Source organism: Lepidochelys olivacea (genome assembly GCF_965140295.1).
Source record: "Lepidochelys olivacea isolate rLepOli2 genome assembly, chromosome: 3".
In the NCBI taxonomy this organism is placed as follows: domain Eukaryota; kingdom Metazoa; phylum Chordata; order Testudines; family Cheloniidae; genus Lepidochelys; species Lepidochelys olivacea.
The window spans coordinates 201,577,800-201,589,711 of NC_140413.1; the positions used below are offsets into that span (position 1 = coordinate 201,577,800).

The 11,912-nt window shown below is 44.4% G+C and overlaps 1 long non-coding RNA gene across 3 annotated transcripts in view; it reads right to left on the reverse strand.

Annotated features, from left to right (window-relative positions):
• The window catches only part of LOC311518103, a 41,524-nt gene extending 39,925 nt beyond the window's left edge, over nucleotides 1-1,599 (reverse strand). For all 3 annotated transcript variants that reach the window (XR_014710894.1, XR_014710895.1, XR_014710896.1), the window contains exon 1: nucleotides 1,490-1,599. This is a non-coding gene — a long non-coding RNA (uncharacterized lncRNA). The remainder of the gene's footprint in view (nucleotides 1-1,489) is intronic.
• Between the last annotated feature and the right edge of the window lie 10,313 nt (nucleotides 1,600-11,912).

The window sequence follows — 11,912 nt, forward strand, 5'->3', positions numbered from 1 at the left end:
TCCCCAGCTCCTGGAGTCCTATGGCCACATGGGAGTCTCAGCTTTCATTTAAACAAAATGAAATTCCTAGCCATCATGCTCATAGAGAAAAGCTTGAAGACATGAAGGCAAATAAAAATAATCCTAAATTATTTTTTAAATAATCTCATGATTTTGGGAGCTTGAGTCATGTTTTTTGAATGCTTGGGCTGGCCATAGGGGCTTTGCAGACTATGGACTAGATTGTAGTGTTTATGCCATAGCCGCATATGGGGGCACGATGGAGCCATGGTTCCTCGGTGGGCACATAGTAGCATTCTGCCCCAAAGAGGCAGCAAATGCCTCCTGGAGTTCCTAATATACAGAGGGAGCAGATACACACTGCAGCATCTCTTCATACTGGGAAAAAGACTCCCTCCAAGCATGGCTGGCCACCAGAGTTCCACCTTTGCACCATGCTTCCAGCATCTGTTTGGAGCACCCATGTCTTCCCCCCAGAGTAATTAGGGAGTCATTTCTGTGTTTGCTTGAGTACAGGGATTGCAATTCTACCTGGACTTGACATGAGCTGTGCAAGGCTTATGGGAGGCTGCTTTGTCACTCCCCCTACTGCACAGTTGTATAGGGGCTGGGCAGACTCTCAGAGCACCCCCTTGTGACTAGGTTTGGCACCGCAGATGAGCCTCACCTTGCTGTTCTCAAGTTCAGGCATTAGACATCTCCTATAAAGGGATCTGGGCCAAGGGAGCAACAAAAGCCTAATCAGAAATAAGTATGGCCCCTTTAATAAGGTATCCCAGAAGGAATATTTATATTAACAGCTCCAGAAGCCCTTCCCACAAGCCCCTGGTTTACAAACTGTTCAAACAAAGTCTCTGAGTCTGTTCTGATTCTTCAGGAACCTGGGGGAAGAGATTTCCCACCACAGCAAGCTAGCTCTGAGTCCCAGCTCTCATGCTGTTCCTGTTCCCAGTCCTGAAGAAGAGCTCTATGAAGCGTGCCCTTTCACCAACAGCAGTCAGTCCAATAAAGTATATTACCTCAGCCACTTTGTCTCCCTGTTTCCATAGGCCAGTCTTAGGGTGGAGCAGGGAGTTTCCTTGATTATACTCAAAGGGTTCTGATTATGAGCTCCTGGCTGACCCTTATAGGAGTAGGACACGCCTTCACACTAGCTGTGTATAAATACAGTGCCATGAGAATTCACTTTTCTGAAGAGGACTAGCCCAATTGACTCACACATAGCAAATACATGGCTAGCAGGAAATGAGGACAGGGGAGAGTTCTTCCTTTATAAAAACATCCACTGGATTTGTAACATTGGTGCAGAGCAAACAAGACCTCCACTTATGTAGGGGTCTCATCAGATAATATCCCACCCCTTCAATTACTAGGTGGTCAGGCCTGTGGCTTTTCTTCTGGAGATGAGGTGACAAAAACTGAGGAGCGAAAACAGCCAGAGCTCAATGCTTTCCCTCTGTCAGTCTCCCCCCCCCCCCCCCCCGCTTACCCTTGTCATTCATCCGATGTAGATTTCTCGGGGAGAAAGCAGAGCAAAACGTAGAACAGGTCCTGGAATCTGCATTGATTTTTAAGCGAGAAGTTGCGGGTGCTGAAGGCATAAATGGGTCACGTGGTTCCTTCTGAAAAATAAAATACTTGGCAGGTTTCCCTGCCTGCAGTGCAGCGTGCTGAATTCTAATGAAAATTACCCACAAGCACAAAGCTCACAGCCAGCTCAGAATGCTGCAATATATGGAATGCTGCAGTGCAAACTTCTGGGCTGTTGGCATACCATTGGATTTGTTCGCTGCAAAGTTACTGAGAGCGGCTCTCTAGGCTGCTTCAAACAAATATGTTTATTTTTTAAACATTCTTAATCAAGCAGCTACAATGAGAGGCTCTGTCACCTGTCCAATTCTACAGAGAGCATGCTGGCATGGAAATTAAAATACTTTCTTTTGAAAATGTACAGATACAATTTAAAAAAAGAAATCCCACAAAGACACAACCCGGAGTTTTCAAAGTAAAAAAAGCCTAGACTAGGAATTCAAGAAACCTGTTGTCACATATACAAGCACAAATGGGGACTTTGTCCTGAAAACTGCTAAGCGTTCTTGCTCCTATTGATTTTAAGTGTTACGGCTTCACAGGCTGTGTGGCCCAATGGCTATTCTTAGCTCTGTCACTTATCTGCGGTGTGACTATTGCCAGCCACATCACTCTCTTTGCTTCTATTTCCCTTCGCTTTCTTTGTCTGGCTTGTCTACTTATATTGTAACTCTTTAGAGCAAGGAATCTCTCCTACTATGAGTCTGTACAGAGCCTTGCACAATGGGGTCCTGAATTCAGCTTGGGGCCTCTTGATAGTAGATAATAGTAATGGGCACCTTGCCAGATCAGGCCGTAAGTCTCTGACAGGACTGACGCACCTGGGTAGTGATGCTTGGCTCAAATTTGCCAAGACTCCAAAACATAACAATATACTGCTGAGCCAGAGCCTTAGCTGACATAACATGGTGTAGTTTCAGTAATAGTAATGCCTAGCTCATATGTAGCATTTTTCATTCATAGATCTCAAAGGGCTTTACAGCAGGGGAAACTGAGGCATGGAGCTGTGAAATGATGGGTCAAAGATCACCCAGCAGGACAGGGGCAGATCTGGGAATAATACTCAGGTCTCGAGTTCCAGGCCAATGCGCTGCCATGTCCATCCAAGCTTGTACACCATCCCTCATCCCCATAGTATCTGGGTGCCTTCTAGTAGCATATTAAGCCATGTGACTTACCTCTGTCATGCATGGTTTGTTCTCCCCTTCTCCCCAGGGGAGAGTTGAGTGTGCCTCAGAGGGTTCAGGTTTCTTTTAATGTACACTCTGCTTTGTGTTTATGTGAGAGAAGGCAGGTCAGAGAAGTTTGCCTTGCACTGAGGGAGTTCATTCCACAGGAAGGGAAGGGAAAATTCCTTCCCCGAAGGAGGCCACTAGGCCACATTATCTTTCATTGACTTCAGTGGAGATACACTGACAAACAGAAGTTGGGCATCTGGCCCCTTTGCCGAGAGGGACTCACCAGATAAAATTACTTCAAATTATTCCTCATTTCTCCTTTTTTTTAAAACCATCAATTAACACAGGCTGGGGTGACATTTTGCCAACAATAGGAGACATCTAATACTATGGCTCTGGGGGGGTCATCTTCTCAAGATATCAGCACTTTCATGAGTGAAAACTCAAGGAGATGTAAACTGCTCCTCAAACTAAATCAAGCTCACATATGTTCATTTCACACATGAAAGCAATCAGGATCATTAACCCTTCCTCCCCACCCATTAATCCTTACATTTGTTCTTGTTGCTGGCCAGCTGTGATTGGCGGCGGAGTTCATTTGAACTACTCTAGGACAATTTTCCAAAGGTGGGTGCCTAAAGTTCGTCTGTACACTTTGGTTATTTTTGTTTAAATGGGAGAAAAAATTATCAGGTTCCCTCCTCTCCCTTTGTCGTGAACGGCCTCTGCGGACCCCCACGGTTGGAATCTCCTACCCCTCATGCCTCTCGTACCTCTGAGCCATGCCTTTGCCCCCGCTCTCTGCAAGGCCAAGTTAGGGCTTGACTACACTACACATTTAACTCGACATAAGGAAGCGTAACACGCTGCAATGCGCCTCCCACCAGTTTAATTCTCCAGCTACGCCGACGTAATAAAACCACCTTGACGAGAGGCGTAGCGCTTAGGGCAATGTAGTTAGAGCGACGTGGTGTCAGCATGGACACTGCTGCGTTGCTTATGCCCCCTTCAGTGGCCTCCAGGAGGTGTCCCACAATGCCCACCGTGACCGCTCTGCTCACTGTTTTGAACTCCGCTGCCCTGCAGCCAGGTACACAGTCGTGCGTCTCTCCCCTTTTAAAGCCCCAAGAAGTTTTGAATTTGCTCTTCTTGTTTGCTCAGTGTGGACGGCTCACATCGCATTGTCCCAGCTGAGCATGCTGGCTCCACGCTCCTGCCTGGAGTACACAGGAGGTGGTGGGTCTGTGGGGAGAGGAGGCTCTGCAGACACAGCTCTGCTCCAGCTGCAGGAACTTGCTCAGGGCATGGAGGAGAGAGGCTGTGATAGGGACACGCAGCAGTGCCGTGTAAAAATCAAAAGAAGCTGCGGCAGGCATAGCGGAAGGCAAGGGGGCAAACAGCCATTCTGGTGTGGAGCCACAGACAGCAGTTTACACCAGCAGAGAATTTGGCCCCGTGTATTTTCAATGCAGTTTATTTGAGCAAAGATTAGTAATATTAAATATTTTGTTACAAAATAGCGTCTTTCCATCAGACGGTTCTCAAACTGAAAATAGAGGGATCATATACAGAAAAATGCAGCAGCCATTGGGGTGAAACAGAGTGGCCATTCAGAATGAGCAACATGACTGAACAGATTTTAGAAGAAAAAGGGAACCATTTCGTCTCACTGCAACCACAGGGAAATACAGTCAGAGGGTAATAAGCCACCTTGGAATTTATCCAAGGCACTGCAGTTGCAACCCTACTCTTGACTCAAGTGCAGTGGGACCTTTAATGACCAAATGCGGAACGAACCTCTCATCTCTTCCTTGTTAGAGTCCATTATCCACGCTGATCAATTTCACTGCTGTGATCAATAGGAAAATACAGGGCTGCTTTTTTCTCTCCTATCAGTTTCACACTCCTGTAACTCCAATGACTTGAGTGGAGTTGCTGTTGGTTTACACTGATGTAAATGAGAGGAGGATCTGGCCCATAGAGTAACAAAGTGTTTTCTAAAATAAATACAGAGAGGTGCTGACATTTCCAATGTTTTCTGGTCTCCCCAGACGAAGCTCACGCTGATGACACTGTATCAGCTCCTGTTTTATTCCCAGCCAGGTCTGCAGTTACAGAACAGATACAGCACAACAAAAATGGCTTTACATTATTCATTCTGTGCCACGCTGTGATGTTGGCTGCTAATCCCTTCGAATCTAGCACTTCTTTGAAGAGCTGCATTAACAAAACCTTACGTTTGGTATTTTCAGATCAGGTCTTGCTGGAGTGTGGCCCACCTCACCCAGGCAGCATGCAGAACTCAATGCATTTTCAGCCTGTGATTAAAAAGAGGTCAGGGCAACACGGGCAGAGAGAGCGAACCTCCTCTCGTCCCTGAGGAAAGCGGTGTCTTCGGGTCAGGGTGGAGTCTGACTGTTGAGGGGATGGTCGGGCTCGTGTGTCACTGTGCTCAGTTTCTCAACTGCCTGCTTCCCACAGAGGCTGTGTCGCGGCGAATGATCATACTGTCTGGGATTGTTCGGCGGTCATGCTACATTATGCCATAGAATTTACACATGTCAGGACAAACCAGGAGTGCCTTTTGGGGGTGGGCGAACCCCAGTATGGGATGTGTCCCTGAATTCAGAGACAGGGCCCTTGATACAGGCTCTAATGTTACACTTATTGCAATCAGTGATACAGCTGCCGTTGGCTTTAATGGGTGCTGCTTCAGGCGCATGGTACCTGTGAGGAGGGGAGATCCACCTCTGATTTACACCAGTGGACGAGGAATCAGAATCAGGTATGGAGGGGGAGGTGGGGAGATCCACCTCTATCCTCTGCGGTCTAGAAATGCTTCCCCCTGGTGTCTGAGGTCAGAGCCGACTTTTTGCTGGCTTTTTGGAGGCTTACTTGAATGGCAGTGAACATCTGAACCTCTGCTCCTCACAGGATCTGACAGAAAGTCAGCCAGAGCCAACTACTGCCGGCTGTATCTCTGTCTAACGCTCATGAAGAAGATAGCTTTGCTCTCACAGAAACCACAGGACTTCAGTCTGTGGCTTTTATATCTTATCTGCTCTGACACTGCTCCATTTTACACTGAGAGCCATACAGGGCTCGGCAGGGCCCCAGAATGCAGGGAGCACAAGTTATATTTGTGTCCTTGCCACTGTCCCTACCCCAAGTGCTGAAATGGAGTAACTGAAAATCTGGCTGCTAATGCTGCTATCCGGGCCAAAAGGGATGGGAAGTGGGTGGGGGCCGAGGCTGGCATGCCCCATATGCTCCCCAGACCTGGGGGCACAGTGAGCCACAGTCCACACACTGTTGTGCCAGTATCAATGTGGCGTTACCTTGCTGAAGTTACTGGCGTTGTTCTGGATTCACGTCGGTAGAGAGCAGAGCCGTGCGTCTCGCACACTGGGCCTGATTCTGATTCCTCGTCCACTGGTGTAAATCAGGAACGATTTCAATGTAAAGCTGGTGGAGGTAAAATTAGAATCAGGTCTAGTGCCTCAGGGATCTCCCACAACTTCCAGCACAGGCCTGTAGCTTAAAGTCACAGCAGAGCCATACGTCCCTGTAGGCAAAGATCTATTTTAATACTGATTAGTTCTGAGAGGTTTTTTTAATGTTGCCATAGACCATACTGTACTGCATATATCTGCAATGTGTCTAGTGCCCTGGTTGCAATTTAGCAGTAAAAGAGAGCACGTGGATTAAATACACCTTTCAGTAACACCCATGCAGCCCCGGTGTCAAATTTAGCCTTATATCTTCCTTCTTTACTTAAAGGAGTGGTGGAAGTCTAGCTTCATCGTCTCAGTCTATCACACACTCAGCTGGTCAGAAGAACAGCCAAGGCATTTCAACATGTAAAAATACACCACTGAGACTTCTCCCTATGGGAGAATCATTTCACCGAGGAATGATTTAAACAGCTGTCGTTTGCCTCAGCTGCATATTCTTGCTGCTTTTAGAGCTGCAAAGTAAAATATGCCCTCCACCAAAGGCACTGTTTTTTGCAAAAATACAATCCTGTTATACAGTGCAGTATGCATCTTCACAGCTATTACGCGGTTACTTGACACAGCTCGAGCTGGTTGGGAAATGGGGGTTTTTTCCCAACAGAAAATTTTGAAGAAAATGGGGAAAAAAAGTTTTTATTGAAGTTTTCTAAGGAAAATTTTGACTGCAGCAAAAAATGGAAAAGCTAAATGTTCTTGTTGAAAATCAAAACAGTTCCCTTGAAACCTGTAATAGTTGGACCAAACCCCAAGTTGTTTGATTCGTCAATGCCACCATGGTGCTTCCTGGGGGTTGTCGTTTGGGTGCCTCAGGCCCCCATTCTCCATGATACGCCGCCAGACTTCCTAGTCATTCATCTCCCATGATGCACAGTCTTCCCTCTTTGTGACGTGGGTGGTGCCCCCTACGAGTCCCATGGCATGGTCCTTCATAGATGATAAAGTCCAGCGGGGAGCTCAGCCCCATAAAAGAGAATAGGGGCATGAGGCAATCAAACTGCGACTTCATGAGGTGGTGTGGTGACATTTCTAAATCAAAATGTTTTGGGTCTTTGTTTTTTCGATAAAAACTTTTCCATGGAAAGCAGACATTGCTGATGAAGAATTTTATTTACTCAAAACCCTAATTTTCCCACTGAAAAACAGTTTCAATGGATTTTTTTGACCAGCTCTGCACACAATACACGTTATTGAGACATCTAAGCAAACCAAAAGACATTACTTGTATGATATGCAAGCAGAATGCAAGAAAATGATCAATTGTCACTAAAATTTGGTTTTATTATTTCCCTGAAGCAGCAGAAGCAGCTTCCCTTCCATGTAGTCCTTAGCAGAAATAGAACAGATTTGGATGGTTAATCAGAGAGCCTTTGAAAGAGGTCTCCTCTTTTAACACACTGCAAAGAAGTGTCAGGCAAGACCTTGTGCAGGGCTGCAGCTCATTCCACAAGAGAGAAGCCAAAACTGAGATCATACCTCACCCCAAAACTTATGGGTTTGGAATTGCCAATATAATATTGGTCCTAAAATGTTTCATACATGGATGGTTCATAGGCACCTCACTGGCTTGCTTTGGCTGAGACATAATATATAATGAGACAAATTACCTTACAAATCAGACCAAAGTTTGCTCACCTCGTTCTTTACAAGGGAACAGTGGGAGTTTGTTTAGACAGAAATCTTTCTCTTCCTTTGACTTTTCTCTTCGCTTCCGGTATTAACCTTTCCCATATTTGTAAGATTTGCCGACACTCTGAGTCAACAGTATCTGTGTACATCATGCCATGTGATTCTTTTATCTGTTTTTAAGTGGCTCATATGTATCCCTGCAATTTTTAATGCTTCCAACTTACAAGGTCCATGTTATGATGTGCAAGTACTTTGACATAATCAGCTGACTATATAGTGATTCCCACCCCCATATGGTATATGAGATTCGTTTTTAGCCAAGGGAGTATTAATGAGGCTATTAATATCAATGGAGGTTCCACATGAAGGAGATAGTGTGTCTTTTAGAGTGGCACACCTCTCCCACTGCTTCAGAACCCCAGCTCCCACCCAAGCTGCAACTTCACAGGGCTGTGGATGCGGCTATTTTTAAAGTGCTAGCATGAACCCTGCTGGCCCAAGTCTGTCGATCTGGGCCGGGAGGTTCATTTCCAAATGCCGTGTAGACATACCCTGTGGGCCTGTGTCTCCTCTTACTGACGGCTTTATATCAGTGTAACGTCATTGACTTCAGAGCATTGGGACCAAATTCGTCCTCATATAAGTGAGAAGGGAATTGAGCAGCTCAGTTCTGACTTTTATTTATTGAAATTGGCTAATTTGTCATGTTAACTCAAAAGAACAGAGTAGAAAAAGCCCTAAGAATAATGCAGAATAAATGTTCTGCTCAAAGTACCTTGTCATGATGGCAGGTAAACCATAACATCTCTAGCCCAGTAGCCCTTATCTGTGGCTTTCCCTTAACATGTATTCAGAAGTCTTTCTATATTTCTTAACCTAGAGAAATCAGTCTGAAATGGTATTCATTAATCCCCTCCCGTCCTGCGAGGCTTGGTGGTTTGTCTTAATTGAGAGTATTTGCACTGAGCATTAGCTGAGTACATTTAGAATGTGATCGTGCAAGATCCAAAAGGACTTCTCAAAATTTCAGTGGTGGTCAAGAACACCCATTGTCTCCCAGGACGAGCTCAGCACTTTGCAGGGTTGGGCCCTTAAGTGGCAAGTGATTAATAATGTGCTCTCTTGTTTAGGCCACTAGAATGAACGTAAACCAATGGTAGTGTAGAGAACAAAAGCAGGAAGAGATATAAGGCAATGAAGCAAATGACTGTTTTCCTTAAAGGAAACCAGACTTCTTAATTCGTTTTGTTAACAGCGCTTAGAGGCTTCCACTGAGCTTGGGTCCCCATTCTGTTAGGTGCTGTAGAAATGTAGTTAGAGCTTACAGTCTAACTAGTCTTGTGTATTGTGGTTGTCATTTGTGGCAGTACACCATTGTGCAGCATTAGTAGATTATGCCTTCATCTCCTTGACTATTATAATTGGCTTCTCTATGGCTTCCCCAGTTTCCAGCTCTTCAGCCTCTAGAGTGTACTGCTGCCCAATTTCTCACATATAATCAATGCCAAACATTTTAAAAAGGATCACCAAGATGTGATATTTCTGTAGAGACCCTTTGCTGGTCATGACCACAGTTTGGCTGATTTAGTGGGAATTTTTTCCAACCATGACAATACGAGATGTATCTAAACATAACAGCCTCTTTGTATTGGTTTAGTAATATTTCACCATATATGGCATACAGGTCTCCAACTCCACAGTATCTTAGGGCTTGATCTGCTAAATCCTTACTCACACATCTAATCCTACATGTAAGTAAGGGTTTGCAGATTCCAGCCTTTAGTGACCTTTCACCTGAGATCTCTTCGAATCAGGTCACCTCACAGAAGAACCCTGTCATGAGGCTCTGGGATCAGCTCTTTCTGTGACCTCAGACATACTGAAGTCATTGTGCTTTTCAGTTCAAGCTGAGAGTATGTTAATTTTCTGTTAATTTTCGTATCCTCTACATCTTGTTCTACCCCATCCTCCTTTTTTCTTTCCAGCCCTCTGACTAACCACTAGCCTCAACTACTGCGATTTTATTTTCGTCTAATTACATTTTATTTTAGAGACAGGGATATTTTCACCTCCAAGCTTGGCAAGGGTCAGCAAATGCGGCTTGACTTCTGTGGGCAGGCTGTAAGTACAGTCTGAGAAGAGCAGCAATTCATTAAATATTACGTTTCTGGTTTATTTCCTGATATTCAAATTTGATCTAGGACACAGGAATATACAGTAGAGCCTTCAAATGTGATTTAAAATAAGGGTTTAAGGCTGAATTACATGCACAATTGCTAATGTCATACAAATTAACTTTTCTGCACATGCTTTTATAGTCTATATAGACTGAATATGCTGTTTGAAGGATCATCTAGCCTTTCATGGTTTTCTACCAAGCATCAAAAATACTTCATGAAATATGGCCAGAAACAGGATCTTCTTCGTGTCAATGCAGCAAATCCAAGTAGGTAGGTTTGTTTTTAAAAGAAATGTTTTGTTCACGTTTGCATGTTGCTGTTATCTACACCCAGAAATCTTAGTCAAAGGCAAACTACAATTTTGTGCTATCAGGGCTTAATCCAAAACACACTCAAGTTAATAGGAACCTTTCCATTGACTCCAGGAGATTTTGGATCGGGTCTTAGATGAAAAATAATTGTATTATAGGTGGGAGAGGTACCTGCAGATACGGATGCCTGACACTTATAAGACTTCAATTTTAGTTGCTTACAATTTTGCCAAACTTTAACCGTTTGGGCGAAAAGTACCAATGCTGGGTGTCTGCCTCAGACTGAATGTATATATTTAGTTGCAAGTTTCAGCAAAGACAGTTCAGCCCTTTCAAAGGATGAAAATGTGCTGTTTTACTCATCACAGAACACTCTCCTACAGATTCTGGAATCGAACCCGGGCGTTCCAAGTCTCTACTTTCCTCTGCTATCTGCAAATAGCCGCAAAGCCCGCCCCCCAAAATGTGTCCCCCATCTCCCCTCTAGAGATGGGTCCCCCTGGAAGATGATAGCCTACTGCTGCTACTATTTACTCTGTTCAAGTGGCAGAGGTCTGTGCTGTGAAGCTAAAGCTCTAAACCCTGCGGATAACTCGTGTAGAGGTGCCACATGATGGAATTTTTGGTTTTTTCCCTTTTTTTTTTTTTAAAGATTAGGTAATTACATCCAAAGTAAGCTATGTTAGAAGAATGTTAAAGTTGCAAAGTCAAGTACTCAGAAGTTAGAAAATGCGAAGATGAAAGTTGCCCATGCAACCTTAATTTGGTCTGCTCACGAGGGTGCATCATGATAGTCTTTGGACATGATCATATATTATTTTTTCAAGGGCTACCTTACTTGTGGCATTTCCTGACTTTTGAGCATTTAACTTTGCAACCTTAATGGTCTTTTAACATAGTTGCGGTGGAGGTAATACTGTACAAAGTGATAGGCCCTGAGGCTTGAAAACACTTTCTAACATGATTTACTTTACTCACACGCCATGGGTGTCAGTGGAACAGCTCACATGCTTAGTTGGCTGTTTTTCTAACGATCTGCTCTAGGAATTATTTTGGGGGGAAGTTCTATGGCCTGTGGTATACACAAGGTCAGACTAGATGATTGCAATGGTCCTTTCTGGCCTTGGAATCTATGATGTTTGTAATTAAGCATGTGTAAATGTTTACTGGGTTAGGTCATAAGTGATCATGGTCAATGATGTAGCTGAAACTGCACTGGCAATCAAGCACTAAAATAATGTCTTGCTATAGCGGTTGAAAGTAACCATCGTCATGTATGTCAGTGTGAAGTTCACTGGGGATAGTCCTGTTGCTCACAGTTATGAGTCAGTGGACAATTTGTCCATTAAAAAAATATATTCAACATGCAGGTGAAGCGTTAGGTATATCCATATAGCCAGTTCCCTCTGTTGCTTTGGGCTGATCCTTTTAAGTATCCAGGAGAATTTGCACTTTTCAAGGGAGGCTGTCATATAAGGGGTGGTGTCCACAAAATAACATGTGGCCTATGCT